The 15,091-nt window shown below is 33.5% G+C and overlaps 2 non-coding genes across 2 annotated transcripts; both read left to right on the forward strand.

The window, feature by feature from the left end:
* Positions 1-510: 510 nt before the first annotated feature.
* On the forward strand, positions 511-599 carry Trnay-gua (transfer RNA tyrosine (anticodon GUA)). Its single transcript is given in 2 exon segments — positions 511-547; positions 564-599. It is a non-coding gene; the product is annotated as a tRNA-Tyr (tRNA).
* Positions 600-14,331: 13,732 nt separating this feature from the next.
* Trnah-gug (transfer RNA histidin (anticodon GUG)) lies at positions 14,332-14,403 on the forward strand. Its single transcript has one exon. It is a non-coding gene; the product is annotated as a tRNA-His (tRNA).
* The last annotated feature ends 688 nt before the right edge of the window (positions 14,404-15,091 follow it).

The raw sequence follows: 15,091 nt of genomic DNA on the forward strand, positions 1-15,091 counted from the left end.
ATTCGGGGCATTCTGCTCATCCCCGCTGATGTTATTAGCGGGATGTCTCGTTCCATCTTGTTTACAACCTGCAGATATTTTGGCCGTCTTGTGATGAAAACGTTTTGATATGTTTCTATGACTGTAATAAGTAGTGTTATTTTTCAGCTAGAATTTTTTATTTGTTTATTTTGAAATGTTTATTAATTTGATCGCACTGGTAGACTTTTCTAGGCTTGTGTATTAGGTACCTACCCTAATTGTTAATTAAATTAAAACGAGTATCATATTTTATCGGAGCAATAATGAATAACTAGAAGAACAAAGAATATCAACCAGACAACCTTTTGACGGATACGACAGAAATTATAGTATGTACATGGTCTTATTAAATACGAGTACATTTTAATCAGATTTTAATGTACTTATTTAAATAATTACCTACGTTTTCGACGGTGTCGTGCAGTACATACTACGATCACTCGCGAAAGTGAAAGGTAAGTAGTCCGAAATTTCGCCCATCTCATTACCCCTTCGATAGCTCAGTTGGTAGAGCGGTGGACTGTAGTTGGTAAAAGACGGGAATCCATAGGTCGCTGGTTCAAATCCGGCTCGAAGGATCGTGAAAATGAAAAACCCTTTTTTTTCTTTTTTCTTTTTTTTAGTTCATGTTTCTTATCATAATATATTTAAATTATCTTGTTTGTTTAAGTGTTTATTTTTTGCATGAAATTGGAAGGTGGCCAAAGAAAAAACGCATCTTTGCGGGTTTTGGGCTCATTAAAACATTTCGAGGACTCACAGATATGTATAGGAATTAAGGTCAATCATCAACTGTGGGTAATTACGGTCAAGCAATTTGATTTCTGTACCACTACCTACGTACTTTGAGACGCCGAGCGGCTTTCATATCCATTGTCACTGTGGCGCCTACGCCTTGACTGTACCTACCAGAAATTCAATTTTTGTAAGAATCCTTTTTTGTAATCAGATCTTATCAAAACAATATTGATACAGCTTTTCAATTTAGGTATCTCATCAATGTTTCACCTGCAATCCAAGACTACTAAGAATACTTTACCATTGGCAAGTTTTACAAATTATCTGAAAAGTACACAGTAACGCACTGCGTAGGTTATTAAATAATTTATAAGTACCTACTACGATAATTACATACATACATTAATGAACTAGCTTAACATTCACAACTGTAAATACTAACACAATCAAATGCCTCCTCATCCCCCTTCGTCAAGATCCATTTAAAAGACCCAACCTTTAAAAAGTACAGAAATACCGGAGAAGAAATGCAATCAAATTAGTGTAAATTCGATTGTCGAACAATGGGACCTGCGCACCGCAGAGCACCGTGAGGAATCAATTACTGAGACGGGGATGTCTTCTATACAAATTAATTTAAGTTGAAAAAAAATAGGAAATTCTTGTACGGGGATTCTTTTCTTGTGACGATTTAACTCTTTATTCTGGTTATTTTTGTTAAATAATTTAAAATACTTAAATAGGTTTTTTTTGTACTTTAGATTACAGAAAATTAAAAGATAAGTGTAGATCATATAGGTATGTATTAAATTTATTGCATGAAAAATACTTTACAATATTACAATAACAATTTATTGGGGAATGAAATTCACCCATTTGTTCCCATTCTACCTATTAGTCCTTCCTAAATTCAGGAATCTATTAAGTACTTATGTAAATGAATAAATATTATGGAACATACACAAATCGACCTAGTCCCACAGTGAGTTTATTAAGGCTTATGTTGTGGGTACTAGACGGGCGATACCTTATAAATACTTAAATACATGGAAAACATTCATAACTAAGAAGGAACAATGATTACTTAAACGTACAAATAAATGCCTTTTTACCTGAAATTTATCTTTAACTATTTAAAAGTTATTAATATCCCGTATCGTACTCGTCTCGTGACTATCCAAAACATCCTCTATCCCATTTCGACCAGCAAATCTAACCAATTATACGCAAATGAAGTTAACCCTTTCGCTGCTTTGTGAAACTTTTTAATTGCTGTTAAATCGAAAAGGGATCGTATCAAAAAACGGATCCATTGTCGAGTGAATCATTAATCTATGTGGGTGGGTGCGATTTTATACCACTGTCCGAAGAAAAAGGTCATCTGTGCGCTAGTATTCGCATGGAACTTGAGACTTTCTGGATTTAAGGTTCGCGTCTATTGTGTGCGGATTTGGAATGTGATATTGTTGGGAAAGTATTAATTTATTTGTAGTTTTTTTACCTCTTGATGGTCTTGTTAAGGATTACCTTAAATGTCACTTTAAACAAAAATTGATCTCAGGCTTGACGATAGGTAGTCCAAAATAATATTTTGTCTCCAATAATATTACTTTGATTATTAACTTTAAACAAACAGTATAACTGAGCTAAGATTCGTCTTTCTGTGGGTATAAGCACAGCGAGCTGGAATTCATTCATAAAGTGGGTATGCACTTTTGCAGCTGTGTGTGCATCACGTTAAATAAATAGCTTTAATTATGATTTAAAATATGCTATTAACATTCTTTTGTTAATATTATACTATATTATTAGAATAAGGTCACAAAAAACTAGTGTTATTAGGGATAAATGTATTTTTCTATGTACACCCAAACTTTAAAAAGGTACGGGTTTACATATAGTACAGTGAACGCCGTTGATACATACTAGCTAATAATTGTATTTTGTATAAAATATTTAAATGCTGTGATTGATATCTAAAACGTTAACCCTACAATCACACACACGACTAGCTTACAGACAAAATAGCGCGTCACCCCTGTTAACCCTTCCGCCGCTGATTCATCTTAACCCGTCAACTGTTGATGGATCAAGATATTAATACCGAAAGCGTGGCGAATCTGACCAACTATAGGCATTTACTCGGAAAAACTTAGCAAACAAATAAAACCTTTGATGGCTTTGAAATACGTTTGCATTTTCTGTAATAAAATTTTATTGAAGTTACAATTGAAAATGGACGTTACTCTTAGGTAATATGGTAGCTTTTAGCCCGAATACTCAATTTCATAGTAACTAGTGTAACCCTTTTCTATGCATATTTAATTTTGAATGTAACGGTCGGTCTTCCTGACTGATGAGCGTGATTTTTGCTTAAATTTCTAGGGATTAATACTAAGATGCGTTTTGACTGTAATTAGAGGGGCGATAATTGCCATTCCTTTTAGTAGTAATACGAAAATAATTACAACTAATAAATAAAACAAACACAATTAAGGTATTTCCAGACATGGTCCTGCACTCATAAAATGTCATGTAGGTCTAGCACGTCTATCTTCGTCCCGCGCGACTTAAATATATAGATTTAGATATAATTCTTTTATAACATTAAATGTCTGTTAAATTTTAACCAGATTCAAGATTATTATAAATTAAATACGGCGCCTACACTTTTTGTAATAGCAAAGCTACTTATCGTGAATATATTTTATGATTGGCTAGACTAGACATCATGGGATCCTAATGATTCTAATGAATAAAATAATATCTTTCAAAGTTAGCGTTGCTGGCAGTAAATATAGAATTATTACTTTTCATTAAGTTCTAGAAAAGTAATTATAAAGGTCTGTCCATACTTGTGAGGAAAAATTGTTAAGAACCGGTAGTCCGGCAGGCGTGTTGTTGAAGCATCATATCTAATGAGTTGTTTTATGAGTAGTCTCATAAAATTTCGCACGCGGATATGGGAAACACATTCATAGCGTAATTGCCCGCATAGCTAAATATGACCGGTTAGGTTACAACTGAGCTACAGGGTGCACCGTTTATTGCAAACTAACTTCAACCACTACCTACGCAATAATATTATTAAAGAAATTTCAAAGTTCAGTTTCAAAAGACCATTGGGGAAACGTTATAGTCATTGGAAAGTTTAGAAATTGAAAAGAATTTAGGTATTATGTATGTACAAATGAAATATATACGGTTAACCAGCCTTTGTATGATTGTATGTAGCGAAAAGTCGACGGATATTTTTCTAATAGTATAATGTATGGTTTAGTGGCTCTGTGAGCTGTTTTAAAGAATTTTCAAAAACCAAATCGGTACTAAAAATTATATATGCACTCGTAATTATCGAACCTGATTATCAAATTTTATGAGCATCGCATGAGGAATGAGACTTGTAGAAGAGAACAGCCAGGGACGAGCTAAAGCTTTTTTGCCTGAACAGAAATAAAGAGCCTGAAGAGACCTTAGTTTTCGTTCAGTCAATTAGTACAAAGTACAAATTTAAACACCTCGATATGTTCTTAAAAGGTCCGAGGCATGGAATACGATTTTTTTAAATATCTAATAACTACTTATAGGTATCCCTGGTAGTCGTAAAATAGCTCAACCTCTATACACGAAACACGCTAAACCCCTTGCTTATTAAGGGAGCACAGAATTAATATGCAGATGAGCGGAATTAGCCCAAGTTGATCGATTAGACGCGCTCAATGCGCCCGCATCAGTGTTGGGTGTCCACTTTAAAGTCTTTAAACGTGTGCTCTAGATAGAGTCAATTGGCGAAGTAAAAAATTAACTACCTATTTACACATTTTAATGGTCTTCTTTCTAGTCAGTTATTTTTGCTAGAGTAGTCCTGGGCACGTCAAATTTTTACGCCAGTTCGGCTGCGCCATAGCGAAACAAAATAAATCGAAATCACATTTTTTTAAATGCCAATGTCGACACAGGACGACATATTGTTTAATGGTGAATCATAAAAAAAATAAAAAAATACTTTCCTGTGCTGAAATAATTAATTTCCCGGTTAAGGTAAAACTTAACTAAAACTTTCCTTTGACTCTTCTGAAATACAAATTAGTAAAAAAAATTAGTTGCGGTTCAGCTAGGGAATGCAAATCGGTTATTTTTTGTATGGAAATAATCGGTTATTAACCGAAACCGCGGTTATTTCCATACAAAAAATAACCGATTTGCATTCCCTAGGTTCAGCTAAAGAGCAACCCAGTTGTCTCTCATGATTTTATTCCTCATGCAGTAATGCTCTGCAGCGTGATGGCCGTTCTTTCTTTAGGCCGTAGGCACCGCGCTCCTTACGAAATTTCTAGAAAATTTTATTTCTATACATCAGTAGGCAGTTGACATGAGATATATTATGAACTAGAAGAAAAAATACCAATAGGTTGAAAGTGCATAGGCTCTGAAAATAGATAACTGTATTGTAAATACTAAATCGATCGATCGCGACTTAATTACAGTCTATTATTTTACAATAGGTATGCTTGTATTTTTTTTTTTATTTGATTATTAAGAGCGATAGATCGATGCCAGAATATTTTTCATCACTGTTGGTGACATATAAATACAACCGACTTTGCTAAATTGCTAATCCTATGACAATAATTACTGTTAATGAAATGTCAGGAAATCGTTTCTTTCGACGAGCTTGTCTAATTGTTATTAATTGAATGTTGAATACACTACCCCTTTCGTCGGATTCATAAAAGAATTATAAACTGAAAGCTAACAATCGAGACCAAAAGCATGCATATCGAATCCATGTCATTTGTATTCCATTAACATTGTAATATTAGTAAAATGAGTAAAATCATCAATCACTCGTTGATGTCGTAGAAGTTTTTATTGATTGTGATTCATCTCAGTTAATTTAAATAAAATATATACGCACCATAATGTACAAAGTTATGTTTTGGCGGCGGAAATGGGAAGAGCAGTTTCAATTATAATGTATTTTTTTTTTACAAAACATGAAATACATATGTATACACTTGTAGTATTTGTTAAGGGTACTTTCAGTTTCCAAAATATTAAAAATTTATTAAGTATTAAATATTTTTAATATAGTAATGAAAATTGTACGACAGTTTGTTTACGTTTAGGACCGATTTTTTTATCCTAGTTAAAAAAAAAGAAACAAAAAACCCTAGGACCGTACGAATCACTTTCAATCTGCTTCATAGATAAACAATGAACCACATTCAGAGCATGAGAAATAAAAACTGAATTATTATCGCTAATGTCCTCTTAAATTGTAATGTATACTTATTAGTATAGTATAACATACAGCACGACTATAGTACTGCAGTAATGTGTAGTGCAAATTAAATTAATTACAAGTGGTACTAACAGATTTCGTGAAGGCCTGCATTTCTCGACTAACTTTCACGTCTATTTTGTAACTATTAAACATTGCATCTCGTTTCCGTCCACTTGAATCTAAATAAATTAGTACCTATAATTACATTATAACCTCACTTAAATGATAAATCACGAAAATATCTATATTTCTCACAATGTAGACATAAATAACAAATTTTATATAGGTAAGTATTAATCAATAATTAACTTACTAGCACTAGAGCGGGAGATTTTGAAGAATTATACCTATAACATACATACATGGATGTAAAAGTTGGTTGCAGAATATGGGCCAAGAAGTGCAGACATTGCAGTGGCATTACGATACGATGTAACGCTTAATGAACAGATTAGATCTCAGGTAATTACCGCAATTAACAGTTAATACAGCCAAGACTAATTAGCCAAAGATTTAGTTATCGGAGGCATCTACAATGGGTGATTCATTCTGACAGGAGTGAAGGGTTAATCCATTACTTAGTAATTAATTGTAACACCTATGTACCTATGTTTAACACATAAAAATATTGATTGATTGATTACTAAGGTTGACCGTAATATGCGATGTAACTTGTAAATTTATTTATTATTCTTAAATATTGCTTGTGCCTAGATTATATCTGTAAGAAACCGATAGAGTTACATAAATTAGCCGAAAAACGATTATTATTTTATTAAAGTATGTAATAATAACAACGGTTTCAAGCCCTAAAGACAATTATATCTACCAGGTGTTTAGTTTTGTTAGCTAACTATGAATTAAACTATTAATTAATTGTAATTAAACGTTAAAGTTATCAAGAAAAGCCAAATAAGTACTTTTGAATAAATTTGGCTGAAGCTTAGCATCTTAATATTCCTTTCCGGGGTATATCTGTATACAATTATATATTTTAAATCTTCCGTTAAAGAGTAGTAAACATGCATGATGTATTTATTTATTTAAAGTATTCATAATTAAAGTAATACTTGTGTATTTAACTAGGTAAGAGGAGATACTTATTGTTCAAAATAAATACAAAATGTACATAAAATATGCAAATATACTTAAGTTAAGAGATAAGGGCATTTGTCCTGATAAAACCACAAGTGTGATATCGCGTGTGCCTTATCACCTATTATCATTTAATCCTGTCAAAATAATTAATAAAAAGATTGATGCGATGTTTAACAGTAATTTGTGAACATTATCATGGTAATGAATGGGACAAGGCATCAAATTAATTAGGCGTAATCGGGGCATTTAAAATGTGGGTCGTTTAAATTAATTATATACCATACTCTTGGTCTTTTGCACGAAAAAACTAAAAAAAAAACTTAAATACCTAGTGTAACCCTGTGTCTTCTGTTCTATGGAGGTTAAGAAATCGTAGAATTGTATCCGAACTTATCCAACGAAAAATAACGCCGATAGAGATAAAATAAAGACATTAAGCTTCCAAGCAAAGCAAAGATGTAGTAAATATTTAAACAGTCAATACAACAAGTATTTAGTGTATTTACCTAAATTAAATCATAGCACAATATCAACAGTTCAATTTACTAAATCAAATTTATTTGAATATTGGTACTCTGGCCTATGTTCCTGTCAATTCTAACTTACTTGGCAACACAAAAAAATATTTATTTAATAACTTTGTAACATAAAACCACTTCCAATACGGAAAGTTTACCCAATTAATCGCTAGATGGCGCTAGCGTCGAAATAGATCGCGCAAGCGTTGGTCTATCACAGTTTCATGGCGTGTATTCGACATTAGTATGCAAACCGCTCACTAGATGGCGGTGGCATTGAAATAGAACGCGCAAACTATTGTCTTTCGTAGAAGAAGTTCTAAGTAATTTTTTTGTTTATTTGATAGATTCGATAGGTGACACGGGGCCCGATTCGGATTTTGAAATAGACATCTACTAGATATCTTTTAGACGTCACCAAGATACGATAACGATATGTTTAAGATCTAACCTGTCAAATTTGACATTTATGCGATTCTGGAGATACTCTTGAACGATTTCCACAAGATATGACTTAGAGATCCAATTCACATCTAATAGATATCTAACACTATCTGACGTAAAAGTGACACTGGTTGCCCGAATTGAGCTGCAAAAGAGAACTAGTTGAAATCGAAACTATAACGTATCTAGAATGGATCTAGTACTTACGTGTCGACCGTGTCGTCTCTTGTGAATATCTTAAAGTTCGAATACGGCAGACGGTTATTTATATGAAGTATCAGCTACTATGTACTTTCTGTCTAGATCTAGAGATGCTCGGAGACTGATTAGCAGTGATTACCTAGTAACTCAAACCGGTGGTTAAGTTCGTGCTGAGGGTGTTTGCTCCTGCATATTCTTGTGGGTCTACACCTTTACGCGGACAGTTTTACCTTTTTTGTGCACTGTTACAAACTGTATACATAAATTCGCCAAGTTAAGAATAAAATTATTAGTCGTCAAACTACTGCCTTTTTACTTTTTACTGATTGGAACGCCCCATCGATCCCGTCACTTACAACTTTACTTTCTTTTAAGTAAGTATTTTACTTTATTTAGTTAAATAAAGCAAATATAAACTACATCCTTTTACGTTGTAACTTTGTTTCAAAGCTGAGATAATAAATTATATTACTGACGATCTAAGTAATATACTTAACTAGATAACCCAAACAATTTAACTAACAAAACAGCTAATCCCCAACCACGTCAAATTGTTTATCATATGACTAATAGGAAATAATCACAGAGTAATACCATTATGAACAAATTCGATTGTGATGCTCGTCCGATATTGGGGTTGACAATTTTCGAATTGGAATCCGAAATATATTCACCCCACACGTCGGGGTGTCAAGTGAAACTGAGAGGTTGTATTATCGTATGAGGTAAGACTCCATAGCCACGGCGTATAACCATACCACATTAGAGCCGTGTAATTACTACGCGTACCTACTTTACGAAGCTTGCAATGAAAACTAATGATGTACCTACTTTACCTTTGATTTTTTTAATTCAATGTCCTGTTCTTTTTTTTACTTTTTTAGATTTTGTTGTAATATGTAATAGATATATGTATAAATTACAAATATTTTTAAAACAACAACTTTATGATTTATGAAGTCTAAACCGCAACATGCCGTGTAGACACTTTATACAACTTAAACTCATTTTTCGTGGCTACATATTATTGCTATAAAATTTAGGATTGAATTAAAACTACTTATTTGAAGTCTAATACCACCCCACTTACAATTGCATTGCAGCTCTTTGTGTATACGTACACATATGGCACTGTTTGCCGACGACAGATTTTAGATAAAAGTGATACCTCGAATTTCAAAATGGGGATTAGAAAAAAGATACCAATTTGGGGACGATCTATTTGAAATGAAAATTAAACTAAAGTGGTCTAGTATTACGTTTCTAATTGGAGTTGTGGGCTATTGGAGATTTTTATTGGAAGTTAAAATGAGATGAGTTAGATATGGAAACTTATAAGATTGCAATGTTGGTTTACGTCTCTAAACCAAATATGCCTTAGGTGAGTAAAAATTAAGTTGAATTAATTAGCCTGTGTATATAACATGTAGTGTTTACTATGTAGGATTTTTTTGTAGATTTCTTTTGACATAATGTTGACCACATGTGTGTAACAATTATATTGTGTTTATAACTAACCTACCAATTGAAACATAATAAGTAAGTACAAAGTCTGAGAAATCAAACTTGACAAATAAACTTCGAGACCCCCCTCTCATTTTCTATCCTTGCTAATTGCTCCTTAAGACCTCAGGATTAACCGAGTCAGGTCATACACCCTTTTTAATAAGCTCCTACTTAGACCCCTTTCCAAAGATACCCTGGTTATTTGCGAAATGTAATTCAGGGTATTAATTACCGAATTGTGTACGCGTTACTGGTTGCGACGCGACACTTTGTCGTCATATTAAATTTATTCACCCCTTTCGTACGGGCTAGTTGACTGTATATTAATAATTTCTGCTAGAAGGGTAATCTCTAAAGATTTGAATTCTGAAATATGCTGCTTTGGTGTTTTATTTTGTCGGTTTTGCACTCAGTTAGTAATTATATCACGAAATAATTTAGTCTCAGGGAAGCACATGGAAGCAATTGAAATAAATAAACCTAGGTATGCATAAAACAATATTTTCTTTTTCTAGCGCTGTCCTTGCTTTTATTTCTGCCCGCTCTTTGAGTTTGGTCAGTAACCTGAGCACACATTTACGTAAAGAAACTAATATAATGTTCAAACCCACGAAAAAACTATGATTTACTGGAATATTTTTTTGTCCTCGCGAAGATAATAAGATGGTGGTAAACCATACAAATGCAATGGGTCTATTTACACTAGTAGGTATTTTATTAACAATGTTAACAAAATGCGTTACATAATAATTATTGGAATGTTGTTTTTTGTTCATAGGTCTCGGCAGTGTAGCATAAAGTGTGTAATTTATAAACCCCCTCGCATTCACTCCCACTCGATATAATATTATCATATTTTGCTCCTGAAAATAAAACAGACATCAGCGTCGCGTATCAACATATTTATGATTTCCATTAACGACGGCATTGTAACGTACTGCCGGAATCAAAATAAAAATAGGTATCAGTAGATCTTCAATATTCATGAAGACATAACCGCGAATTATTGTTCGACTGGTACAGGAGCAATATTTTTCTCAATCACCATTAGTCCGTATCTGCGAGCCTACCGACCGTTTCACTGCGTACGATAGCACCGTGCATTCTGCCTGTGTTACCCTAAAATCTTTCACAAATATCTTCAAAGCTTACACTGAATTCAACCTAATAAGAAGGTGGTTTGAGTTCATTATAGATTTGTAGATTATCAGGTCGGTCAGTTTACGCTTGACTCTCATTTCGCAGTAGAATGCGGAATATGTCGGCACTTCACTTTTATTGTATCAAATAATAGGGGCGCTCTTATGGCTATTATCACGTGTTTGATCTAAAATGATACTTCGTACGACATGCACTTTGTGGAGGGGTGTCTTTTCTATAGACATTGTTAGCTGCCAAATTTCAACCGATACCGGTGCAATTGAACTTTTTCAAATAAATAAGGTCTATAATCCTCCGTTCTTTTGAACTGTGTCGGTGGTTTTATAATACCATGTCCATCAATGCGGTGGCTAGATAAAGGCCTTTCGAAATTGTGAAAGGGAAACTTCAGGGGCGTTAGCCGTGACAGGTCTTATTTATCTTTCTTTTCAGACGCCTACTTGAATTTCTAATAGAGCTATCACTTGCCAAATATTATTAAATTTTTATGTGACATCAAAATGGGCACTTTAGAAGTATTGTAGTTATTATGAGTCGCTGCTCATGCATGTGCGTGAACCTGATAATTTTATTACCTACATAGGTACATATTACAATTATTTTACAATTGAAACACAAAACGTTAATACAGTGTAATATTATTATTTCCAATATTTTCACAAATCCATCTTTCTTCAATATTTTCGACATGAACAGTTTCGTCTTTATATCCATAGATTTCTCGCTCGAGAGCATCAAAGACAATAAACTTAGTAAACGGAGCGTCTATAACGCCTGCCATTTGGACCATTCAAACTTGGCTTCGGAATCCAAGACATAACCATTTCCTATTCTCATACAAGGATCATCCGTCGACTGAAACTAGTCTGCAAACTGACATGCGCAATCAAAACACAATACGTTATAAATGGTACACATTATATCAAAACCATTTTATTATGCAGTCGGTCTTCGCCACCCCTGCTTGAGTAATAACCTCTATTCCTCAGTTATAAGGTCTAGGGACTTTTGGAATGGGGTATAACATTACCTTTGCAACTTGTACGTCAGGGCTTCTCAACTTTGGCTCATAACCATCCCGCTGTGAAACGTAAAGAGAAGCAATGGTTGTCGATAAATTCTGTCGCTTTATTTATTTGCGTAGTTTGCGGGTGGCGTCGTCTCACATGATTACGTTGACGGCTGCGTATTTGTATCGTAGTGATATATTATAATTAAATAATGTATATATATGATATATCGACTAAGTAGGTACAAGCAAAAAAAGTTATGAAAAGCCTAAGATACGCGGTGTTCCCGTGGTACCATCGAAGTATGGACCGCGCCAGACGTTACTTAAATTCGGTGATCGAACGAGACGAGAACCACTGCATGGACGGCGATTTCTAATCCAAAATAAAATGATGATACAATTTTGACTCGTACAATAATATTTTCTATACTTCGTGTTTTTGGCAATAGCTAGGAAAGGGTAAACATGAACTCTCGACGTGTCTCTTTATTGAAAAACGCTTTAAAAAATACTAACTAGTATAGGTACTTAACTTATGAAACCAAAAGAATGATCTTACTGGAATGATCTTATATGCATAGTAATTTATTTATAATATTTTAAATATTACATGTCAAGTTATTTAGACATTAGGTATTCAGTTTTGTTATATAATATTCAAATTAATTAAATAATCAGTATAATTAAAATATCAGGATACAGGATCTTGCCACCTTTCCAAACTGTAAGCTCAAAATCATCAATCACCCGATCGATATCGCTGTTTTGCAAAGAAGAATAGATTAGCAAAGGATTAGTGCCCTAACATGAATTAAAATAAATACAATTTCGTACGGAGGTACGACTGATTGGGGAGTGACCGCATTTATCGACGTCGAATTTATGCTATATAATTTTTTATATTTACTGTGGCTCATTTTTTAAAGGTAGTTTTCAGTTTTTTTTGTTAATACGATAAGCACATTGAATAGTAACATTAACTTATTATTTGCATTCGCAAAGCAGTATACATTATTAATTAACAAGTAACTACTAAAAACAAACGTGCCCTTAATTGCTTTTTGTGAAGCCCTCTTGGATAGTTACCTACTAACCAAATTATTCAGAAAATAGTTTTACTATAACCAGGAAACTCTTTTTACTAATGAAATGAATGAAATCAAATTAAAAATATTACCTTTAGATATGGCGTAAGCGCCATGTGAATCGTATTAATGTATGTCCTTCTCTAGTTTTAGTGTTCAATACCTACCCTCAAGCGAGTTGAGGGTTAATGCTATGTTTTCAAATATTCAGTTGTCAAGCTTCAAAATAATTGTGCTTAGTGGGAGAAGTAATTTAATTAATTTTGTAAACGAGGCAGTATATTGACACAATTATGTAACTTGCTGGTAATAGTAATTTGTGAAAGTAAGTAAATAACTTATTTACGTACCTATATAGGTATGTAGCCTATTTACAATGATAACTTAGAATTTCACAAGCATGCCTTTAGTTTTGCCTAATGGTCGATGATTGTGACCGTATTAAATATTTTATTAAGTATAGGTATCCCAAGGATACATAAAATTCAAAAAAATGGCGGAGCTCGCAATTAATTTAAGTAGGTACCTACCAGTTAATTCAAATATTTGATTTGTTATCATTTAGCTAATTTTATAAGTAGGATATATCTATTATTTACCTGCCAACTGTTTCCAAGATTTTTGGAAACTCTGTTGCTAGCTTTAGGTATAAAGTACTTACATAATTATATCTATGTGCAACTTTAAGTTCACCGTTCAGTACGTAGGTACTAGTAGAATATTGCTAAAGAACTTTTTTTTAAATTGGTCCCCACAAAAATTGTCTCCATAAACTGGAAGAAAATGGACTCCCCAAAAAGCTCGTGGTTAGCTTGCGTCGCCACGTGTCCAAAACAACACAAATTGCCGCAGACCAATTTGGCACCAATTTTCCTGTGTGCCCACGATTCGGCCGTAATTGATCGTCTTTTGTTTATTTAATTTCGTTATTGTTTTGTCTCCGTGTTTATCGAGCAGTGTTTTTGTTTGATTTGCCTCCTTACTTAGTTTATTGTGTTTATTTTATTTTCCATCCTATATAAGTACCTATTCGTAATAATAATAACATTTTAAGTATTTGTCTACCATTTTTATACTGATATAGTATACATAGTTATAAAAAGAGATCATCAGATCATCACTAAAACAAATTCGTGTAATTGTATTACTCGACATCCATCCACGCCACAACCAACCTTTATCGCAACGCAGTGACGTCACGTATTGCAACGCCCACAGCACGCAGTCGATATTTTCGCCGTTCTGCTCACCGCTCCGATAGCCGTGATCGTCTAGTGGTTAGGACCCTACGTTGTGGCCGTAGTAACCCAGGTTCGAATCCTGGTCACGGCAGTGTCTGACACTGTTACGGCGGAGTTTATTCTTTATTGTTTTTTTTTTCCCGAAATGTTGTAATAAGTAATAACAGAGCCATTAAAGACCTCAACACTCTTTCATTTTGCCTAAATAAGCTGAAGTACATTTAAGACGTAAGTATAACAAATTATGTAAATTAAGACTGTATTATTATGTAATTAGTAAGTATTTAATTAACACTTTTTGTTAGCTTTTCCTATTTACGTTTTCTTGAAGTAGATACTGTTTAGTTAATAAGGCCAGATAACAGATTACTAGTATATGACAACCATTAGTAGTAGGTAAGTAGCTAAATGTAATTTGTAATAATAATAAACCTGCCAAGTGTGAGTCGAACTCGCATAAGTATAAAATTATACTGATAAAATTATAAATGTTATCCTTATGTTTATAACACCAGTTTTCACACTTGAATTTTTAAATCAAATTCTTAATTACCCAACACACATTATGTAGGTAGGTGCGGCATATCAGCGATCTGGGCAACAAAACGGCACAATCAATTTGCTGTCGCCCCCATTGTCTGAGGCCGCGATATGGAAGCGCTTTATGGTTTGTTTTGATTTATTTTCATAAATTATGTTTCTTTACGTAAACAGCGAATGATTTCTAAGTTGTACTTGTAAGAACCCCCACCATTCAAAAACAAAATAAACAAAGTTTT

The sequence above is a fragment of the Cydia splendana genome, chromosome 1 (assembly GCF_910591565.1).
Source record: "Cydia splendana chromosome 1, ilCydSple1.2, whole genome shotgun sequence".
Taxonomy (NCBI): domain Eukaryota; kingdom Metazoa; phylum Arthropoda; class Insecta; order Lepidoptera; family Tortricidae; genus Cydia; species Cydia splendana.